Source organism: Eubalaena glacialis, chromosome 4 (assembly GCF_028564815.1).
Source record: "Eubalaena glacialis isolate mEubGla1 chromosome 4, mEubGla1.1.hap2.+ XY, whole genome shotgun sequence".
Classification (NCBI taxonomy): Eukaryota; Metazoa; Chordata; class Mammalia; order Artiodactyla; family Balaenidae; genus Eubalaena; species Eubalaena glacialis.
This window is the reverse complement of record NC_083719.1, coordinates 67,519,266-67,543,508: the sequence shown is the minus strand read 5'-3', so window position 1 is coordinate 67,543,508 and position 24,243 is coordinate 67,519,266. Positions and strand designations below refer to the sequence as shown.

The 24,243-nt window shown below is 36.1% G+C and overlaps 1 pseudogene; it reads right to left on the bottom strand.

Moving 5' to 3' along the window:
- Positions 1-408: 408 nt before the first annotated feature.
- Positions 409-717, bottom strand: LOC133089813 (non-histone chromosomal protein HMG-14-like; annotated as a pseudogene).
- Positions 718-24,243: the final 23,526 nt, after the last annotated feature.

Sequence of the window (24,243 nt, the reverse complement as noted above, 5' to 3'; positions counted from 1 at the left end):
TAGGATACAATTCTACCAAAAACAACATGGGAAGAGAAGTAATTTAAAATGTTCAAGACATTAAATGCACAACTGACTCCAAACTGCCATTTAGTATGCTTTGTATTATAGGATATAAAAGCTGCCCCCCCATCTATGGAATCTTAAGCTGACACCCAAGACAATCAAAGCCTCCCATATTCAATATCCCACTATTTTCTGTTTGTACCAAAAGATAAACAACTAGCAAATGATTTCACCTCTTAAAAAAAAGCATTTACACTTAAAAAATGGAATGAGGTGGGATACCCTCCTTTTTAAAAAAGTTTCTAGAGCTACTAAGAAACTTGCATTTACAAAATAGTTGATAAAAATATTCCTCTGGATTATACAAGAAGGGAGACAGGGACCACTGATAGGACCGGGTGTGTGATATTAATCAGACTTGGCTTCTTTCTCTCCTGCTTCATCAGAGGCTGGGCTCTCCTTGTTTTTAGTTTCTCCGTTTTCTGCAGGTAGGTCTTAAGTCTGTTGGTTAGTCACTTCGGCCTGTTTTCCCTTTGCTCCCCTTTTCCCTTTTGTTTGCACTTTTTTGTCTGAAGATTTATGCTTTCCTGCCGCCTTTTTTGGCTTCTTTTCCCCTTTTGCGGGAGCCGGTTTAGCTGGCAACCTCGCGGATCTCCTCTTGGGCTCCTCGTTCACGGCGCCCTCGGCAGAGCTGACCTTGCTCTTGAGCATCCTGGTGGCCGGGCGGGCGCTAGGCGGGCGCTAGGCGGGCGCTAGGCGAGTGCCTGCTGGCCGCGGCGCGCTGAGAGCCTTCGCGAAGCTGGGCTGCTTGGCCGCTGCGGCTCCTCTCGCTGCCCGAGCTGCTGGGACCCGCCATGTTGTACTTACTAAGTGATCAAACATATGTTCATTACCCATAGCTTTCAGGAAATATTTCAAGTTTAGCCAAATGTCATGCTTTCCGTAATGCCTTTTCCCGTGACAATCCAAGCAACATATTGAGTTCTGGTCCCCAACAAAGTCCACTGACAGCCTTTCACATAGTGGAACTTTTGTACCCTTTTCTGCTCGTCAGTGTCGGTAAAGCCCTTCCTTGCCAATGACTAGAAATATATCAGTGACCGTGAAACTGAAAAAAGAAAGTGGGAAACTATCAACCCTTTTCTCCCAAGAAGCTTTTTGACCACCATGCACATTTGCCCATAGGGTCCCTAAAGACCATGAGTTGTGGTATAGTGCGACTTTCACCAAGCCAAAAAGCCCTACCTAGGTACATGTGGTTTTAGATTGTAGACACATTGTTTTCCCAGTAATTATGATGATCCTTTCATCTTCTCCGGTTTCCTTTGTAATTTAAAAAAAAAAAAAATTCAAAACAGCCATTGGAAATTAGACTTTTAGTCTGTGAACAGAGAGCACTGAGACTACCCACCTGTCCTCTGTTATCCTTCCCACATGTATTTATAAGGTTATTTAAAAAGAATAATTTCGTTTAACTCATGTTCCCCATCTGAGACATAAAACAACAGTTAAATCACTTCTCCGCTAGAATAGTTAGTAATGCATCCACTAACACAAATGTTTTTTTAATTTTTGTAAGGCACTACTTTGTGTGTGACCGAATTTTATCTCACAACACCATGAATTAGGTAAGAGAACAATGACATTGACAAATGGGGAAGATCACAAAAAGAGAGTTTAACTGACTTACCTCTGTTCATTAGTCATAGCAAGGTTAAGAGAAAATACTGCCTTGCATTTTAATATCAATTATAGCGTCTGCTCAGTCTTTTGCTCTATTTTCTTTTTGATATGTTGTCTTGTCACTAGAATATAATCTCCTTAAGAGCAGAGATCATTTTTATCTTTCCCAAAGAGCTATGCACGTTGGATAATTCATTAATTTATTATATTAAGCCTAATAAATACATTAAGCATGTATATTTCTCCCATATTATCTTCAATTGAATGGGGAAGATAAGTGCTTCTTTGACAGCTAATACAGAAATCTAGTATCCATCTCCTGACATTATGTCAAAAATATCACAAGGATATATTTAAAAGGCTTGTATAATTATTTTTGTTTTTTCACACGTAAAAACATGTAAAGTTATGTGTATAAATCTTTACAATATAAATAGAAAATCACCTTTACACCAAGTTATATTTTTGGTACACATAGGATAGTCATTTTGTCTCTATGTAAAAATATATATTTCTGCATTAAATTTGAATCACAATCTGTATATCACTTTGCAACCTACCTTTTTTTGGGGGGGGGGTTTAACATCTTTATTGGAGTATAATTGCTTTACAATGGTGTTTTAGTTTCTGCTTTATTAGAAAGTGAATCAGTTATACGTATACATATGTTCCCATATCTCTTCCCTCATGCGTCTCCCTCCCTCCCACCCTCCCTATCCCACCCCTCTAGGTGGTCACAAAGCACCAAGCTGATCTCCCTGTGCTATGCGGCTGCTTCCCACTAGCTATCTATTTTACGTTTGGTAGTGTATATATGTCCATGCCACTGTCTCACTTTGTCACAGCTTACCTTTCCCCCTCCCCATATCCTCAAGTCCATTCTCTAGTAGGTCTGTGTCTTTATTCCCATCTTGCCCCTAGGTTCTTCATGACCTTTTTTTTTTTTCCCCTTAGATTCCATATATATGTGTTAGCATACAGTATTTGTTTTTCTCTTTCTGACTTACTTCACTCTGTATGACAGACTCTAGGTCGATCCACCTCACTACCAATAACTCAATTTCGTTTCCTTTTATGGTTGAGTAATATTCCATTGTATATATGTGCCACATCTTCTTTATCCATTCATCTGTTGATGGACACTTAGGTTGCTTCCATGTCCTGGCTGTTGTACATAGAGCTGCAATGAACATTGTGGTACATGACTCTTTTTAAATTATGGATTTCTCAGGGTATATGCCCAGTAGTGGGATTGTTGGGTCATATGGTAGTTCTATTTTTAGTTTTTGGAGGAACCTCCATACTGTTCTCCATAGTGGCTGTATCAATCTACATTCCCACCAACAGTGTAAGAGGGTTCCCTTTTCTCCACACCCTCTCCAGCATTTATTGTTTTAGATTTTTTGATGATGGCCATTCTGAGTGGTGTGAGGTGATACCTCATTGTAGTTTTGATTTGCATTTCTCTAATGATTAGTGATGTTGAGCATTCTTTCATGTGTTTGTTGGCAATCTGTATATCTTCTTTGGAGAAATGTCTATTTAGGTCTTCTGCCCATTTTTGGATTGGGTGGTTTGTTTTTTTGATATTGAGTTGCATGAGCTGCTTGTATATTTTGGAGATTAATCCTTTGGCAGTTGCTTCATTTGCAAATATTTTCTCCCATTCTGAGGGTTGTCTTTTCGTCTTGTTTATGGTTTCCTTTGCTGTGAAAAAGCTTTTAAGTTTCGTTAGGTCCCATTTGTTTGTTTTTATTTCCATTTCTCTAGGAGCTGGGTCAAAAAGGATCTTGCTGTGATTTATGTCATAGAGTGTTCTGCCTATGTTTTCCTCTAAGAGTTTGATAGTGTCTGGCCTTACATTTAGGTCTTTAATCCATTTTGAGTTTATTTTTGCGTATGGTGTTAGGGAGTGTTCTAATTGCATACTTTTACATGTACCTGTCCAGTTTTCCCAGCACCACTTATTGAAGAGGCTGTCTTTTCTCCATTGTATATTCTTGCCTCCTTTATCAAAGATAAGGTGACCATATGTGCGTGGGTTTATCTCTGGACTTTCTCTCCTGTTCCATTGATCTATATTTCTGTCTTTGTGCCAGTACCATACTGTCTTGATTACTGTAGCTTTGTAGTATAGTCTGAAGTCCGGGCACCTGATTCCTCCAGCTCCATTTTTCTTTCTCAAGATTGCTTTGTCTATTTGGGGTCTTTTGTGTTTCCATACAAATTGTGAAATTTTTTGTTCTAGTTCTGTGAAAAATGCCAGTGGTAGTTTGATAGGGATTGCATTGAATCTGTAGATTGCTTTGGGTGTTATAGTAATTTTCACAATGTTGATTCTTCCAATCCAAGAACATGGTATATCTCTCCATCTATTTGTATCATCTTTAATTTCTTTCATCAGTGTCTTATAATTTTCTGCATACAGGTCTTTTGTCTCCTTCAGTATGCAGCCTACCTTTTTACTTGTTCACCTAATAATTTATAATCATTCTAACCTGCTATTATTATAGCAACATACTAACAAGGAAAGTATTTAAGGGTACCTGTTGGAATACAGTTTCAGTTTGTAGTTTTCTGACTAGTAATCAAGCAGAGTCAATTCATTCTATTTGGTTTTAATAAATAATTTTTCTACTTTGTAGTAGGATGGCACAACATTTTGGCAAGAATTGGTAAGAATTGTAAGCCTGGGATACACGATGCAAAATAAATCTGCCAGTATTTTAAAATAATTATAAAAGGTGATCAAAATAAAAGTTTTTAGAATTATGAAATAAATTACAGATTTGAAAACTTATACAATTATTTAAACTAGAAGTTCAGAAGTAAGATATTTTAAAATGTTCATGAGAAAATTAGTGAACTGTAAGACCTGAAGAAATTATCTAGAATACACCTCCAAAACCAGAGTGTTTACAAAACTTGGAAGATAGATGAGATCTAACAAATGAGGGAAAGGAGATATTTTAGAGGTAACGGCTAAACATTTTCTGTTGAGAGACATGCACTCAAAATCAGCAAACACAATGAATGCAAAAAGAATAAAAAATAAATGTACACATCGATATATAATTTTTATACTAACCACCAAAGACAAAGAAAAGACGTTAAAAGCGGCTAGAGGCAAATGATAAATTACCTATTAAGAGTTAACTGTTTAGTTTACAATAACAAAAACAGAAATGAGAAGACAGTAGAATAATTTTTCAAAAGGCCAGGAGAAAATGTCCACTGGAAAAAAACTTTTAAAAAATCTTTATAATTTTGAGTGAAATAGACAATTTTAGTAATACCAGAATGTAGAAAAGTTTAACAGCAATGAATCTCATTTAAAAAATCTTCAAAAGTGTGCTTTTCAAGGAGTAGGAAAATAATATAAAAGGAAGTTCTGACATACAAGAAAAATACGGCAAGTAAAGAAAGTGGTAAATACTTGGGTAAATCTAACCATATATTGACTACAAAATATAGCAATAAGAATGACTAATATCTTAAAATAAAAAGGTAAAAAAAAGATAGAACTATGGTATTTGATTAAAAGGATATGTGAGTCAAGAAAAGGAGCACGATCAGAGACAGAGCTTTCTATAGTCTTGAATTAGTTACAAATATGAAAACTTTAATAAATTTATCCTGTGTTAAATAATGTATGGAATTAAAATACCAAAGATAACCTTTGAAAGAATAGAAACAGAATGTGTACCTTACAAATAAATTTGGGAGTAATATTATATTTTAAAAAAGTGTTTTAGTCAATCATAACTTAATAAAGCAGTTTTTTTTAAAAAAGAATATTTTCAAAAAGGCCAAAGAAAGCTTGACAATGTGATAAAAATGACATTTTGGGTTGTATCTATGATAGAATAGCTGATATCAAGGTAACCTCCCCACAGAAGATAACACAAGGTGAATATTAGATAAAAGAATAGATGATAGATTTATACATATATAAAATATATGGAATAGTATATTTGTATATATAGTATATGTTTAAATGCATAAATTTAAATATAAACTACATATACTTTATTCAATATATGTATAACTTATGTTTATAAGTATTATATATCATATATACATGCATACATATACACATATATGTACATATATACATATAAGGAGAGGTTTAAAAATTATTAGGAAACAACCATGACAACCAGACCTAAGAGGCAAGAACAGGGAGAAAAACACATTGATGTGAGCCTCAAATTCTCCTTGAGTTTTTCCCCTTGGAACCTATTTGAACTGAGGACATAAAAGCTAAAATGAAAGGATCACAATGGTATCACTAGCCTGAGGTGACTAAAAATTACACTTCAAAGTTATCAAACATTCAGTATTTGAGGAATCAAAAATCCTGAGAATTTATGTGCAATTTTTCTTCAAGATATTTGTCAACTTCTAAACCAAATGATAACTTTAAAGAAAAAAGTAATAAAAGTTAAAAATAAATCTCTAAGTAGGTATGGTCATAATAGAAATCATAATAAAAATTAGAAAATTCTCAAAATTGAGTAATGAAAGCTTCATATATAAGAATTCAAGAGATGCAGCAAAAATGGTACTGCAGAAGACAATGCTAATTTAGGTGCTGTATTAGGGAAAAAATAATAGAGTTTAGAGGAGAAATTAATGAAATTAAAAATAAAATAGAATTAACAAACCAGAAAGCTAGTTCTTTACAAAAACAAATTGTAGCAGCAAAGAGGATGCACCTCACATACCTCAACCTATGAGCATGTAATCTATCAACAGTAACAGCTGCTGTGCTCTGAAATCATCGTCTTGTTTACACCAAGACCACGGGCTTCTCCCAGTCAAAACTGGGATCATAATGCAAGCCTGATCCTGGGAGACGTGGGACTCCTCTTGTGGCAGACTTCAGCTCAGGGACTTTTCAAAGGCCTTGCCATGTCTGTTTTGATTGGCTAGCTGTATAAGGCACTTTACCCAGCCTTTCCTCCATCTCTTCTTCTCTTGCAATCAGACTTGCCTGTGGTCTGGTGGCTCTCTTAGATCTTCACCATCTTCCTCTCTATTTTCTCTTACACCAGCATTTCCCTTGATGAAACCTTTGCATATTTAATTCCATCTTGGTACCTACTCCTAGTAGAACCCGGGTGGATACATAAAAATAAAATAGCTATTCAGAAATTAAGAGAGAAAAGAAAGCACAAGTAAATATTAGAAATTAAGATATGACATAATTGTAGGCACAACACATTTCTAAAAGATAACAGAATTGTGGACAAATTTATACAAATAAAATTCTAGGTAAAAATCACAAAGTTCAGGGAAATATCACTAAAACTGGCTCAAGGAAGGTGGAGGGAAGGCCTGATTAGCTGTAAGCAGTCAAGATATCAAACAGTTTTTAAAATCTATGCCAAAATGGAAGAAAAACCCAAATAATTTTACTGAGAGTCCTGTCAAATATTCAGGAACAAGATAATCCCAGTGTTAGAAGAAATAGTCCAAAGGTTGAAAGTGGGGGACCAATGGGCAGAAAAAAATGCCAGGCATATTCAACAATATTACTATTATTTTGATGATAACTGTATTTTAAATTTAGGTCTCATATATATTTTAAGTTAATTTTTGTGAAGGGTGTAAATTCTATGTCTAGATTCCTTTTTTGTTTGTTTCTTGTGAATATCCAGTTGTTCCAGTACTATTTGTTGAAAAAATTATTTTTTCCTCATTGTAATATCTTTGTTAATCAGTTGACTGTATTTGAATCTATTTCCAGGCTCTCTGTTTTGTTTCACTGATCTATTTGTCTGTTCTTTTGCCCATACCACAATTTCTTTTTTTGTTTGTTTTGTTTTGTAATTGTTCTTTTTTTTTTTTCCCCTTTTAATTAATTTATTTATTTTTGGCTGTGTTGGGTCTTCGTTTCTGTGCGAGGGCTTTCTCCAGTTGCGGCAAGCGGGGGCTACTCTTCATCGCGGTGAGCGGGCCTCTCACTGTCGCGGCCTCTCTTGTTGCGGAGCACAGGCTCTAGACGCGCAGGCTCAGTAGTTGTGGTTCACGGGCCTAGTTGCTCCGTGGCATGTGGGATCTTCCCAGACCGGGGCTCGAAACCGTGTCCCCTGCATTAGCAGGCAGATTCTCAACCACTGCACCACCAGGGAAGCCCCCACAATTTCTTGATTACTGTAGCTTTAGAGTAATTCTTTAAGTCAGGAAGTGTCAGTCTTCTGACTTTTTTCTTCTTCAATGTTGTGCTGGCTCTCCTGGGTCTTTTGCAAACTGGAAAACTTTTAGAGATAACAGAGGAGAAAAATCTAGATGACCTCTTGGGTATGGCAAAGATGTTCTAGATATAACAACAAAGGCACGATCCATGAAACAAATAACTGATAAGCCAGACTTCAATAAAATTCAAAACTTCTACTCTGCGAAATTCACGATCAAAAGAATAAAAAAAGCAGCCAAAGACTGGGAGAAAATATTTGCAAAGGACATATCTGATAAAGGACTATTATCCAAAATATGCAGAGAACCCTTCAGACTCAATAATAAGAAAACAAGTAGCCCAAATAAAAAATGGGCCAAAGACCTTAACAGACACCTCACCAAAGAAGCTACATAGATGGCAAGTAAGTCTATGAAAAGATGCTCAACATCATATGTGGTCAAGCAAATGTACATTACAACAATATACCAATACACACCTATTAAAATGACCAAAATCCAGAACACTGACAACACCAAATGTTGGTGAGGATGAAGTGCCACAGGAACTCTAATTCACTGCTGATGAGAACCTCAGATCTTTTGGCGCATAACTTTATGCAAAACTTTGCACTAAGAAATGACCAAATCTATCATTGCTTCTAGCAGCATAAGGCTGTGTCCCTAGGACGACCTGACCCCTCCGTTAAATGGCTGCCTGAGAAAGCTCAACACTGCCAGGAAAATGTGCTGTTCCTTCTAACCAACATCTGAGGATAGGTCCCTGACTTCCCTTTCCTACAGCATTTATTTAAAATGCCTTACAATTGTGAACATGTATCTTTAACAACTCAGAAGTATCTTTCTTAAGGACCTGAGAACCATTCCTTTGAAATGTAATCATCAGAAAGGATGGGGCCTCTTTTTCCCAGTGTCCCTGGGAGGGGTAGAATCTTAACTTTAATAACTGACAGCTGGCACACACAACTGTCCTCATCTCATTAACACTGACCAACCCTCTGTACAGTAAGTCCCCTGCATATGAACCTTCAAGTTGTGAACTTTCAAAGATGTGAGAGTGCGTCCGCATGTCCAATCACGTAAGTTAGTTCGCGTGTCTGGCGTACATTGTCACGTGCATGCATCCTCTACAAGTAGTTGTGCTTTTGTATACTTTACTGTATAGTACTCTATAGAGTACAGTAGTACAGTATCTTTATTTCAAGCCCAGGATGTCCAGAAGCAAGTGTAAAAGCAGCGGTGATGTAGCTGGTACAGTACTACCCAGACATCACTGGATCATTTTTTCAAGAGGATAGAATTGAATCCAGAATTGGAACCAGAACCTGTGCCATCAATGTCAGGCGTGAGTGAAATTGCAGCTTGCCCTCCGTCTCCTATTGCTGACGATCCTTCAACTCTACCATCTCCCACCTCCTCTCCTTCCTCCAGTCAGCAACTCTTCTTGCCTGTTCACTCGATGCCAGCCCCTGGATGCCAGCTGTTGTACTGTACTACTGTACTTTTCGAGGTACTGTACTGTAAGATTAAAAATGCTTTCTTTATTTTTTGTTTTTTTAATGTATTATTTGTGTGAAAAGTATTATGAAGCTTTTACAGTACAGTACTGTGTAGCCGATTGTGTTAGCTGGGTACCTAGGCTAACTTTGTTAGACTTACAAATAAATTGGACTTATGAACGTGCTCTCGGAACGGAACTTGTTAGTATGTAGGGGACTTACTGTAACTTTTCACCTCTCTGACTCTATTAAGCTCCCCTTACCACCCGCCATCCTCCCGTTAAAATGCCCTATCACCTCTGCACAAATAGGAAGGGAGCTCAGCTCTCTACCCTACTATCAGTGCTTACTAAATAAAATTAGTTTTTACCAATTTAGCTAGCATCCAGCTGTGTTTATTTTTCACACTGGAAGTGCAAAATGGTACAGACACTTTGGAAGACAGTTTGGCAATTTTTTACAACAAACGAACTCTTACCATACAGTCCAGCAGCCATGCTCCTTGGTATTTACCCAAGTAAGTTGAAAACTTATGTCCTCACAGAAACCTAAACCTGTGTAGGTTTTGGCAATTTATTTATTATTGCCAAAACTTGGGAGCAGCCAAGATGTCCTTCAGCAGGTGAGTGATTAAATAAAGTGTGGTGCATCCAGACAATGGGATATTATTCAGTTCTAAAAGGCAATGAATTATCAAACCATAAAAAGACAGTGAAGAATTTTAAATACATATTAAGTGAAAGAAGCCAACCTGAAAAACCTATGTATTATGTGATTCCAACTAGATGACATTCTAGAAAAGGCTAATCTATAGATACAGCAAAGAGAACAGTGGTTACCAAGGAGTAGAGGAGAGGAAGGGATGGATAGGTAAAGCACAAGAATTTTAGAGTAGTGAAACAGTTCTGTGTGATACTGTAATGGTAGGCACATATCATGATAAATGTATTCAAACCCATAGAAATTACAGTACCAAGTGAACCTTAATGTAGACTATGGACTCTGGGTGATGATGTGTCAATGTAAATTCATGGATTGTAACAAATGTACCACTTTGGTTCTGGATGTTAATAGTGAGAGAGGCTGTGTGTGTGTGTGTGTGTGTGTGTGTGTGTGTGTGTGTGTGTGTGAGAGAGAGAGAGAGAACTCTCTGTACTTTCCACTCAATTTTGATATAAAGCTAAAACTGCTCTAAAAATAAATTCTATTTAAAAATATTGTAAAGTGTGACAAATAATGTTATACCAATTAGAAGAAAAAACAATGTTGCCAATGAACTAAGATATAAGTGCTTTGATAGCACTTAGTTTTATTACTTATATAATTTTTTTTAAAATCAGAAGCTCTTGTGATATATCACTCTACTACCTTGCTATCAAAGAATACACAATAAAAATTAATTGTAAAGGATTTCTGTCAGCTCCTCAGAATCTGCCTCAGTTGCAGAGGTTCAGCAGGATGAATGCTGTGCCCTCCCCAGATGAATGGGTGAGGCAGTGGTATGAAGGCACAGCCAACATGAGATTACAATGCCACACCCTCTCCAGAACCCCCACTGGGGTGGCCAAGACCTTGAGGGCTTGTATCACCATTCAGTTTCTGCTTTTGTCCAGTCCTCCTTTTTTTTTTTTTTTTTTTTTTTCTCCTGGTCACAGTTGTTGATCTCTGGTCACAGTTGTAAATAGCTTGTCTCCCAAAGTCTCTCTCATTTTCTCTCATTGTCTGCCTCCAGATGATATTTCCCTAAACAGTGTGCTGTTTAAAGTCAAGGCCAAATCATTTATGTTTAATATAAATGTCTCAACACCTCATATAATGCACTTAAAAATGTGTCCTATTCAAGTGTAAAGGCACAATAAATGTATATTACATTATCTTACTCAGGCTTCCACCAGCTACTGGTATTTAAGTAGGACCTAGAAAAAGGATATCCAGTTTGATAGGTCTAGATGGAAAAGGGAAAGGTGATACAAGTGACGGACAGCAAAGGCCAGGAGGTAGGAAGGTGCAATGACTATGAGGCAGTAGAAAGGAAGACAGTTTTTCTGGAGAAGGGTGCAACTGGAAAGGGAAATTGGGGCAAGAATAGATTGAGAGGTGGAGGAAAGGCCATCAGAGAGTCAAGCTTGCAATAAGGCTTTTACTAAGTGCTCAGCTTCATGCCCAGGTACATGTTAAAAAGTTGCAGCTTGTATTTGACAAACCATTGTTATCTTCCATTTAAAGTGGTAGGTGGTGTAAATGTTTATTTACAGCAGTTACCACTTGGGCAAACTAAATGCCCCCTAATCTATTGAAATTTAATCTTTTGTTTATATAGTGGGATTGTTATTATCTACCTTTTCCTTACCATATTTGCCAAATTATATACTAATCATCTATAGATATATTGCAAAGGTTCTTAATAAATAGTATCTAAAAATTAAGTCATTTACATTCTCGCACTTGATGGTCTTTAAAGCTCACAAAATATATTGTTAAAGTTATGTTTCAGATAGAGAGGAAGCAATAAATGTGAAATTACCTTTAGACAACTGAGCCACCTGGTGGATCTTGTACCTAAGAACTTGGCTTTCCTCCTTCAAATCATGTTTTCTTAAGGACCACAAAATTCTCAAAACCACCAGCAGATTTCTTAAAATTTACTTGACCAGAAAACAAAATCAAATTAAAGGGCAAACTTGAAGTCAGTGAAACAAAGATAGCAATGCCTTCCCTTTGTTTTCCTTGGGCAAACATGCCATGAAATGAAAGATCCAGTATCTTTCTACTGACCCACACAGCCCTGCTACCTTGAAGGCAGCCACACCACACTCAGAACTGTTGAGGAAACGCTGCCAAAAGTGCAGAAGGCCTTGGCAGCGAAGAGCAATGTTTTGCGTATTTGTACTGTGCCCATCGCAGTGACAGCTGCTGAGACAGATTTCAAAGTCTTTTACACCGCCAGTTAGCCACGTATTTCTATCCTTGGCACCTCTTTCAAGAATAGCAAATGCCAGCTGTTCCTTCTGGCCTCCGAGGTGGTGCATAGAATTGCTTCTGCCCCCAAAATAAATAAATAAGAAATAAATAACAGCAACAGTAAGTAAAATCTAAGCTGAGATAGGGGATAACCAACCCAGAATTTCTATTTGCACTTCCAACTAGCACATCAATACTTTGGCTCATGCTTTATCCAAAACATCATGCCACTCCTAATCTTTCCTGAAAATACAAACAAAACTGAAAAAAGAAATCTGCTAATAGCCTGGATGATGTGTTATTTGAGGGCTTGGAGGAATTTCAGTATGCTCCTTAAAGAGTGCCAGAAAATATCAATATCCTATAAATCTCAGTAGTCAGTGCAGTGGTTCCTATCCAAACCTTGTTGGTTTCATAAAAGTTTTTAAAATACTATGACAATTATATAATAAAATCTAATTAATGGGGAAAAAGACTTCTTAAAATATTTGGGGCATGTGGGAAAGACCTAGATAAAGAAACCTGTTTATATATAGGTTCATTCTTATTCAACATAAACATAGCACTGATAAAAAATAGAGGATGGCATCATGTTTAATTAAACCTTAAAATACTTATCTATTATTATAAGACCTCCGTAAATACTTAATAAGCTTTCTAGTTCCCCTTTTATAAATTTTTTTCATACTTTTTATCTTTTTTATTTAAAATAGACTCATAAATACATTAGCATAACATTGAAAAAAATCTATTTTTACCGAACTCCTACAGTCTGTCAGTAACAGAAGAAAAAATTAAGTTAAACTTTCCTGTTGGTTTTAAGTTCTGCATTGGAAGTGCATGTGTTTTTAATTATTTTGATAACATTTCATAAAAGACATTGCAATATTTGTTCAAATTAACATTTAAACTGATAAGCATTCTGAAGCTTTCCCATCTCTGATTATATAAGATTTTGGTACAATGCCTATCATTATATGTGAAGTGTCGGTCTTAAATTGAGAGGAAAATGAGGACATAATTGTTTTTCGTTTTTTCTAATTTTTGGTTATACTAAAGGAATACGTAAAATAAGGAGATTCAACTGATGAGCCAATGGCCCAGTAATATGAACAGCCCCTTAAGAAATGATTGTGCTACTCATTTAATATGTTTTAAACTTCATTCTAATTTAAGGTGGGTTCAGGAAAGTAGGAGAATATATCATAATTCTTGTACACATGGGATTAAAATTACACTGTACATTTAAAAATCTACATAATATCTGAGTCATGACAAATATGTGCTTCTCATTCCAGCTACTTTCTACCAGGTTGTTACTCTTTCATGTTGTTTACTTTTTCATAGAAATTAACCAGTTCTTTCAAAGGAGTCAAACATTTATTCATCCAACACCCAATTTATTCTTTCTACTCTTTAAAACATTTATTCATTTCATACATAGGCTCTTCTTCTTTCCCTTCAGAATTGAAAGCTTGCCTGTTTCTCAATTTGATTTTATAAAAGCTATCATGTTACATTTGAAAGGCAAAGGATTCTCCACCTAAGTCCTTTTATTCCCATCAATGATTTTTATATAGACATTGAAATGATTCCTCCTCTCTTTCATGTCCCCCAATCCAGCCTCCTCTCAAAATAAGTAACGTTTCTAAACCTTATATTCTTTCCATTTGCAAGCATACAAGCTAAAAGTCGAAGCAGTTGGTTTACAATGTCCCTAATATTACAAATGTAGAAGGACTATTCACATATTTGGTACTATCAGAAATGCCAGCTCTCAGATGGTGCTCTCATAGGATATCATACAAACCTGGCCCATAGACACATTCATTGTTTTGACACTTGAGCCACAAGGTTAGCATCCTACATTCAGGGAGGTTTATGTGACCTTCTTTAAACATCTTTTGGGATGTGTTTTATTATCAAATTTCCCTTAGCAAAAATATTTTTAAAATAAAGCAGTCAGTACAGTAAGGCCCTTACATACAGATGAGTTCCGTTCCAAGAGCGCATTCATAAATCCAACAAAATTAACCTAGATAGCCAACTAACACAATCGACTATATAGTACTGTACTGTAATAGGTTTATAATACTTTTCACACAAATAATACATAAAAAAAAAACACAAAAAATAAAACATTTTTTAAAATTTATTTATTATTTACTTATTATTTTTAGCTGTGTTGGGTCTTCGTTTTTCTTTTTCTGTGCGAGGGCTTTCTCCAGTTGCGGCAAGCGGGGGCCACTCTTCATCGCGGTGCGCGGGCCTCTCACTATCGTGGCCTCTCTTGTTGCGGAGCACAGGCTCCAGACGCGCAGGCTCAGTAGTTGTGGCTCACGGGCCTAGTTGCTCCGCGGCATGTGGGATCTTCCCAGACCAGGGCTCGAACCCGTGTCCCCTGCATCGGCAGGCAGACTCTCAACCACTGTGCCACCAGGGAAGCCCAAGAAAACATTTTTAATCTTACAGTACAGTACCTTGAAAAGTACAGTAGTACAGTACAACAGATGGTGCTTCTTAGCAGTACCAGCTACATCACCGCTGCTTTTACGCTTGCCTCCGGACATCCTGGGCTTGAAATAAAGTTACTGTACTACTGTACTCTACACAGTACTGTTCGGTAAAGTATACAAAAGCACAACCACTTGTAGAGGAGGCACGCACATGACAATGTGCGCCATACACGTGAACTAACTTACGTGATTGGACATGCGAATGCACGTTCGCATCTTTGAAAGTTCGCAACTTGAAGGTTCGTATGTAGGGGACTTACTGTATAGGATTAACTTAAGTTTACTAAATACATAAAGTTTAGAATTTTGATTCCCTTTTTTTCTGAAATGATAGTTTAAGACTAGAAGTCCTATTTCGTTCCTGACTCAAAATTTACCCTTTGAGAACTGGAAGTAAGATTTTGTTTTGTTTAGCTTTTGTTTTGTTTTTGGTACAAAGTGTTTTTGTTTTTTTTCACATGGTTCCTGGCTTTTGCTCCAGAGGTTCTTTGTCAGAGTGAGTACACATGTATCTTGGAGGAATTTGATCTACCACCTCTGGAATTTATTCTGTAGATATGGCATCAGGAAAACTCATCTCTAGTTTCTTGGTTGAGAATGTCTAAATAAACTTACTAAGCTTGTGTATCTTTGCCTTCAGGTTAGAATCTGATTTTTCACTATGTCTTTGTATTTTTAATACTTTTGTGTTTGTGGTTTCTTTAATAATTTAACAACTATTTATTTAGCAGCTAGTACATAACAGACACATAACACATTATCTCTAAAAATTCATAACTACCTTGCATTTTACAGTTAAGGACACTGAAACCCAGAGAACCTAAGAGATTTGCCCTAGAAAACATAGCTTAGCAATATAAAAACAGGCTTTGAATTCACACTTGCCTAGTTTCACAGAGTGTACTTTTTCTCAAAATTACTACCATACCTTCTGGTTTATTGTTAAATTTTTAATTTAAATTTAATATGGAGAGGGGAACTGGATTTAGGGGTAGGTTGTCATAGGAAACTTCAGCTGTATCGGTAGTAATTAAGACTTTTACAAGACATATATTCATGTGTTGTTGTTTATTAAAAATAAAATATGTACTTTGAAATGCAGTTGGACTTCAAGTTTATGAAGTTTCTATTTTAATAGCTGAGTTTAAAAAAAAAGTACCATTAAACTCTGGAAATAGAATTAAGTATTTTGTGGTAAATCATGGACTAGTTTAGTTATAATTATCTGTTCGATTGTGGCAAAGCTGAGGTCTGGCTTTAGTTTTTTATCAGTAAAGATTCTGCCTTATGAGGAAATTTTAAGAAGAGTGTGTTTTTTCCTCAAAAAATAGATGTGAAAAATAAGAAGCAGTTATTCCCTAGGAAAGATACAACTTGAGACCTAGGTCTTTGACTGGGATTTTTTGCTGTGTTGGTCACCTAAGACATACTTAACTCCCCAAGCATTTCATGTGTTTCTCTACTCAGAAGTTTCTCTCCTACATGTAATTCCCTAGATGTTATTTCCCAAGTTCTTGAGCCGGTCTAGACCAAGAAGTTTGTGTGTGTGTGTGTGTGTGTGTGTGTGTGTGTGTGTGTTTTGGAAGGGACTTTTGATCTTATCATTTGATATGTCTTAGAATTACACTTAGTCACAAGATTTTTCACACAAGAAACATTATACTATGCTGTGTAATAAAATCAACTAAATAATGAATACTTTATTAAAGTGAAAATTATTTGCAGCCTTCTCGGGAATCACTGCTAGGCCCCAACAATACCAAGCCTCTCATTATCAAAGATATTCAATAGCAAAGACGTGTCTAGAAAAGATTTGTAATACACATTTTTGGAGGCAGAAAGGATAGATAAAAGCATATGCCCATCATATTGACACCTAAGTTTGTATCCGTCCCCTTACGGGAAAATTATGAGTGTATCAGAACATGAAATGCTTCCAGGAGAAAGCAAATTACCAAGTATGATAGAGTTCATTATGGCAGATCAGCAGGTGATAGACGCAATAGACACAGCAACCAGGATGTGGGCGTATTATAGACTGTTGACCCTGCTATAAGCTTCCTCTACTGATCATTAGCCCTCAAGGATCTGATGTGTTCCTTTGGCCTGGAACATATATCCACAATCAGTGTAGAATTTTAGCTATAATTAGTTGAATCAAGAAAATAACAAAAGGTAGTCCAAATCAAGAGTAAAGAACATCAAGACAACAGCAACTCTATTTCCAAGTTAGAATTTTAAGCCTAACATGAGGCTTTTATTTTAACTCTTAATACTATTCAAAAATGTTTGAGACAGGGCTTCCCTGGTGGCGCGGTGGTTGAGAGTCTGCCTGCCAATGCAGGGGACACGGGTTCGAGCCCTGGTCTGGGAAGATCCCACATGCCACGGAGCAGCTGGGCCCGTGAGCCACAATTGCTGAGCCTGCGCGTCTGGAGCCTGTGCTCCACAACAGGAGAGGCCGCGATAGTGAGAGGCCCGCGCACCGCGATGAAGAGTGGCCCCCACTTGCCGCAATTGGAGAAAGCCCTCACACAGAAACGAAGACCCAACACAGCCATAAATAAATAAAAGTAAATAAAGTAAATAAATAAATTAATTAAATTAAAAAAAAAAAAAGTGCTTTGCCCTTTTAAAAAAAAAAAAAATGTTTGAGACATTCAGCTTTTTGTGCAAAAAATATTAAAAGTTCTTTTCCTTAGCTATATGCTTTATGGAAACTTGAGTTTTTATCATAATAAATCACACAATGGCTTTAATAGAAATATATGAAAATATAGATTATCCCATATCTGAATAAAAACAAAATTGAAATTTAATGCATTAGAAAATAAAGCTGAAATATGAAATGTTTGGAACGGGTTTTCATTTCTTATTCCCTTATGCTAAATGTACCTTGTAAATTTATTTGTGGCTTTTCCTTTAAGGATGTGACTTATGTTTCAAAAATTGTAAGATTTTGTTTGAAATGTCATCACCACCACATAGATTCCTGAAATTCAGTTCACAAGCCATGATAGTTCCATTTGTTCAAGGATGTAGAAAGAAGACAGCTTGATTTTGTAAAGCTAGACTGCTGAGCAGCAAAATAGCTATGGTTTAGTTCATGATTGTATCTAAATGGAATCAGCAGTTAGAGAATAAGCAAATCAGACTAGGCACCTTTAGGACACCATGTGAACTCATTCGTGTAAAAGGCCAGATTTACATCCTTAAGAGCAAGCTATTGTTGATTGTCTCTTCCTATTGCATAGGATGACATAAGGAACTTGCAATATGTTCATTAATTGCATGTGTGGTGCATCTCAGAGGTTAATGTACAATAGTAAGATTAAAAGTAGCCTGAGAATAAAATGAAATCCAAGTTTCAAGACCTTTGGCCTTACAGTCTCACAATATGCTAGTGGAAAATCAAAGTGATTGTTATCCATGTTTGGCATACATGTATACTTAACAGGAATATTTTCCCCCATCACACATCAACATGTTAACAACTATTATTCATCAGTCAGTCTCATCTGGCAGTATCCTTCTTACCTGCTGATTTATTAAATACAGGAAAAAAATTGATACACTTCAAACATTTTAAGCAACATTTGAGGTTAATTCAAGTTAACTAAAATCTCAGTGACATTGATCTTACCTACTCTAAGTAACTACACATGAAAAGTAAGAATGGATCCAGTGAAATCGAGAGTGAAGTTTAGTGTTTACAGAAATAAAGGTATGTAAAAAAATGATAGAGGGAATTGAAGCCATAGATTAAACACTTCTCATCTTCCAGTAGCAGTAATTGAGAATCTTTTTCAGTATAAAAGTCTACTTGAATATATGATAAGTATATGGAAAAATTACCTAGAAAAAAATTTACCTGACCAGCATTTAGTAATGTCATTGTTTTAAATTTTAGCTACTTTAATAGGTATGTAGTGGTATCTCATTGTTTTAATTTGGAATTTAATAATAACATATGAAGTGGACTATCTTTTCACATGCTCGTTTGCCATCTGTATACCTTCTTTCCCCTGCAATCTTGAGGAAGTCAGTAAACTTCTCTGGATCACAAAAAGTTTAACAAGCAAATTAGTTCCTATACTGCAGAAGTAAGATGACAAGAAGTTCATGAAGATAATAATGAATGTTCCAAGTTATTTTCAAATATAAAAAGACAATGGTAAATATTTACATGATTGGGATTACTAAACCCAGAATGTGGAAAAGTTGATTGTATTCAGTGATTGTAACTTATATAGTAGACCAGTTCTTTCAAAACATGGGACACAGTGTTCTTTATACTATATCTTGTCAGTGTGATGTTATTATCCACGCTTTCCTTGCTCATTTGCATAACTGCTCTGACTTATCACCTCTATTTTTTTTTTTTATAAATATCCATAATAGAACCTTATCTTCCATTGGATTTTCTCTTGGTCTCAAAATTCTTGATTACTGGAAATATATTATGATCATACAGTTCCCCTTTCAGTATATAAAAAGAAGGCTAAACATTTCTGCTCCCTACAGTAAAAATAGTTCACATTGGAGCAGCTGATGATGCTTCTGCATGCTGGGAAAAATATTTCACTGACAGTCTCTGTCATCTGGTTTACTGAAAATGAAAATGAGGCAATTGGTCTAGTAAGTTTCCAGACACATTTCTGACAAAGCCAATCATGTGAATATGTCAAATCAGTTGTGCCACTATTTTAACTTTGATCCCAATCCTAAAATAGATTCCTACTATTAGGATTTTGTAGTGTGTATAAACAAAGTGAATAAAGATTCTGCATAAAGATTCATGGAGCTGTTGGGGAAGCTAATTCACAATAATGCACTATTATTACTAATTGATGAACTTTTGTCAACTTACCTTCTGCCATTAGTGAAATTACTCTTTGGTGAAATGTATTACCCAAATCACTTTTTCTGTTTCAGTTTAATTTCTAATTCTGTGTCAGAATATAAATGTTTGGTCCCTTTAAGGGGTGTTTTCTGTACTGTATATCCTGATTTACTGCCATTGAGGTTAGGTTCACTCCCCTCTATACTCTTCCTCCAGACAATGCAGACATGAGAGTTGTTGACAAGATAACAGTGTATTCGTTGTGGTAAACAATACCTTTTGGAGTCTGCAAGGGGAACACAGCCACTGATTTATTCTTGTGCCTATAAAATATGTCAATTAAAGATATATGGTGCAGCATAAGTGGAGGAAATAACACTTGACAGAAATAAGTTTGAAATACAGGGAATCACAGAACTGAACACTAGAAAAATAGAGAGGCCTGTGAAGCTGTTGAAAGAAAACTAAAGACCTGTTTTTTAAAATAAGATGTTGAAATTTTAATGCATAAGACACAAATCAAGAAAAGCACTGGACTCACTTGAATTTCAAAGTGGGTATAAGATCAGTTTGTCTTATAGTTATATATCCATATGCTACAACCTAACTTCAGCCACTTACCCTTTAAATATACTTTATAGGTTTTTTATATTTCAGATTTTTTTTCCTTTTATAATGGAATAATTCCTCTCCTCTTTCTTCTCTGAGAGCCTTCCCTAAAGGTTCTTATACTTAATTCCTGATTTTTCCTTCTTCCATAGAGCAAGTTCTGTTCTCTATTTGAACTCCTCTCATAATATACCATGCTGTGTGTCTTTCTCCCTCATTTGGCTGTGAATTCCTCAAAAGCCAGTCTATGTCCTATTTATATTTACATTCCATTCTGTCCTCTACCACTTATTACAGTCTGACATAAAAAATCTTCCAATAACAGTTCTGTTCTCTCTATAAGGGAAGAAAATTGTGAACCTTTACCTTCCAGAAAGACAACCTATAAAATTTTTTTTATCATAATTATGTATCATATATAAATACAAAGAGAGACATATGAGTATCTAGAGTCTGAAGTTGGTAACAGGGTGTCCCTTGCCTCTTGGTCTCAGACTCCACAAAAATTCTGCCTGTGTTATGCAATATACAGTGGAAGCATTTAGAAACATCTATGGAATGATTTCCAACCACAACCTTCAACTCAAGCAACATGCCCAGGACCTGCTTTGAATTAACAGTGAGTCAACTCAGTACTGTACTATTAGGGAAATTTTTTCAGGATCTCAGTAGAAAGACTTCTCAGAAATTCTAATTCCTGACTAAGGGGAAAAAATAAGGAGAAAAAAATTTTAACTAAATTAAAGTCTCATGAGTTGAGATGAATAAAGTATTGACTAACCTTCTGATTCTCCCAGCAAAATTTCTGTGAATCCCAAACCCTGTTTAGGAAAAGCTAAATTTTTCTAGTGACTTAACATAAAAAAAATGATAACAGCATAAATAATGTGTTTTGATTTAGAAAAGAATATTATTCATTTGATACTATTTAAAGATTAATATATTCTAATATGCCAGTAGGGACTTGTTTGGGGGAAGTTCAAATGGATAGTGGAAAATAAACTATGGAAAGAGAATTAAAACATAAAAAGGTCCCAACCTTTCTTTTTGCTACCTTCAAAACTGAGATGATCTAACCGAACAATTAATTATGGCAGTGTCCCAAGTTTTATTGGAAATAAATCGTATGTGACTATGTTTTGAATCTTTCTTATTCTCATAGCTCATATTATCTAAAGTGCTGCCTGTTAAAAATAGATGTAATAACATTACCAAAGAAAACAGTAATTTTGACCACTGAATCATTTGTGTATTTAGCATTACAATCTTTGTTATTTTCTAGGAAATGGTCAACATACATTCTGAAATATTTCCTTATTTTTTTCCATATTACTTCTAAGTAGAAATATATCAATTGTTAGACCTCTAATTAATAAATTTGGTTCTCATAAGAGGGCTTCTAATTCCTGCAAAGCTGTTACTAAGAGACATGACAGAAACCCCTTTGACTGATAATTGGGTGAGATGAAAATATTGACAACTCCAGTTTGTCTGCTTAGGAGACTAATACTATATCTATTAGAAGGATCAAGTGCTGGCTGACATTTCCTCCCTGCAAACTGACGCCAGAGAAGACCTAAGTTCATCAAACCCCTCCCAGTCTCCCAGGGATACTACGAGGACCCAGTAATAAGGGCAGTGGGGGAGAGAAGTAAGGTACAAAATGACTAATATGCCTTGCTGCCTAAACCGTGGGATCTTTGCTATTGAGCATTTTCATTTTGTCTATTAATATCTCTTTTGGTGAGGAGCAGAAAGATCTAATGCTTACTGGAATCATATGATTATTCAGCCATGGCATAAAATAGATAAAAGAGAATTGTAGGCTGATTTGTTAGAGCAATAGCAAATGACGTTCTCATCATCTATTCTGTGCAACAAACTACCCTAAAACTTAGTGGCTTAAAACAACTATAATCATTGACTTTTCTCATGAAATCTGCAATTCGGGCAGGGCTCAGTAGGGAGAGCACAGCTCTGTTGCGTTCAGCCTTGTTTGGGGTTGATCAACTGAGAACTGAAGGATGTACTTCCAAGGTGAGTCACTAACATGGTTGGCAAGCTGGTGCAGGATTGGGCTGAGAATACAGCTTGGAATGAGGGATCGGGGTCTTGATTCTTCTCGTGTGGGTTTCTCTCTGTGACCTAGACTTCCTCACAACGTGGTGGCTGGATTTCAATATCAAACATCCTAAAAGTGAGTCAGCAGAAGATCTATCACTTTCTCTGACCTAACCTCAGACATCTCAGGAGTCACTTCCATCCTGTTTTATTACTTGAGGCAATAGCAAAGACCCCTCCCAGTATTAAGAAGAGGGCGAGCTAGACTCCAGTAACAAGATCCTGACGGGGCATCTGGGATGAGAAATATTGTTAAGGTCAGTTTTGGAAATTGAAATCTGGCATAGAACCACTAAGAGTGATAAAAGGGATTTGTTATGTAAATTAGAACTTAAGTAATGGTGGGGGCTGGTTAAGCAGGTGTTGTAAGTCTGGATCCCTGAGTTCAGTGGTGGGGCTGAAGTCCGGAAGGGAACATGGAATTGGAGTAGGTGAGTGTAGGTGCACAGTGAAACCCATGAGGATGAGCCAGAAACTTAAGAATGAACTAGAACTTACGTCAGTCTCTGTGCAGAACCTGCATAAGTCTCTTACTGCTTCTAGGCCTCTAAATTTGATGAAGGTAAACTGCAGAGATGGTGATGCACTTTGCCAAAGACCTGTACACAAACTGGTCCAGGAATTAGCAGAACTAAAAGAAGTAGCATAACCAGTGTGAACTGGAAGAGTTAATAACCCAGCTGCTACCCAAATGCAACAAAGCGAGCCAGCACATCCCAGACCTGTATTTGAGCTATGCTGACCTGAGTGAAAGCATGTCTGCTGTTTCAAGTCCTTATTCCACCTCTTGGAATATTTTTCTTGTGCCTAATCCTAACCCAAAACCATCCAGGAAAGGGCACTGTGGTTCCAGCTTAGCTAAATTAACATAGTACAAAGCTGTTATTATAGCTTAAAATATGGTCCATTTTCTTGAATGTGCCATATACTCTTAAAAATAGGCTATATTATCTATTTTCAAGATCAGTTACGTATCTATAAATCTACTTCTGCTTTGTTTTTAGGTCTTCTACAAGCTTACTATAAAATTTTTTCACTTGCTTGATCTTGGGTTGAAAGAATGTATCCTGTCATTAATGTGTTCCTGTTTTTGCTTCCATGGTTTGTTTTCTGCTTTAAGAATGTTATTGGTATGTTAGTGGGTTTATAAATATTAATAAATATATTGTCATTGTGAACATAGCCTTTAAGATTATATCACGTCCCTTCCCTCTTTGTTTTTTTAATACTTTTTGTCTGATTTTTTGTTTTATTAGATATTAGTATTATGACTTCCTCTTTCTCTTGGTTTGCATTTCCCCTGTATAACTTTTTAATATTAATGTAATCCTCTAAGGTTTTAGCACTTCTGTCTTTAAGTGAGCCTCTTATAAATGGCAGAATGTTGAATTAGCTTTGTTAAACGATCACCAATCAGAAGATCTTTTTTCTTTTATTAGGTGACTTAAGCCAACTTACATTTTTATACTTGGTCACTTATGCAATATTGTTTAATTTTTCTCTCTCCTTTTGAGGAGGGTTGTGTGTATATATTGTTTTATAGGTAGGGTTTTATTTTTGATCCATTTGTTAATTTGAGACTAAAAATTTAATTTAACATCCTTAAATCCCTCTTTTCTCTCTATTTTTGTAGCTCCCTAATATGAATTAATACATTGAAATGAGCTAGTAAACTCTTCTTGTTACCAAGTCCAAGTTTATACTGCTTGCTGCACAGCAGGCCAATAAATTGAGAGACAAGTTGTTGGGGCAACTGCTGGAAAGCCAGCAGACCAATAAGATAGTGGACTCATGTCCCAAAGAG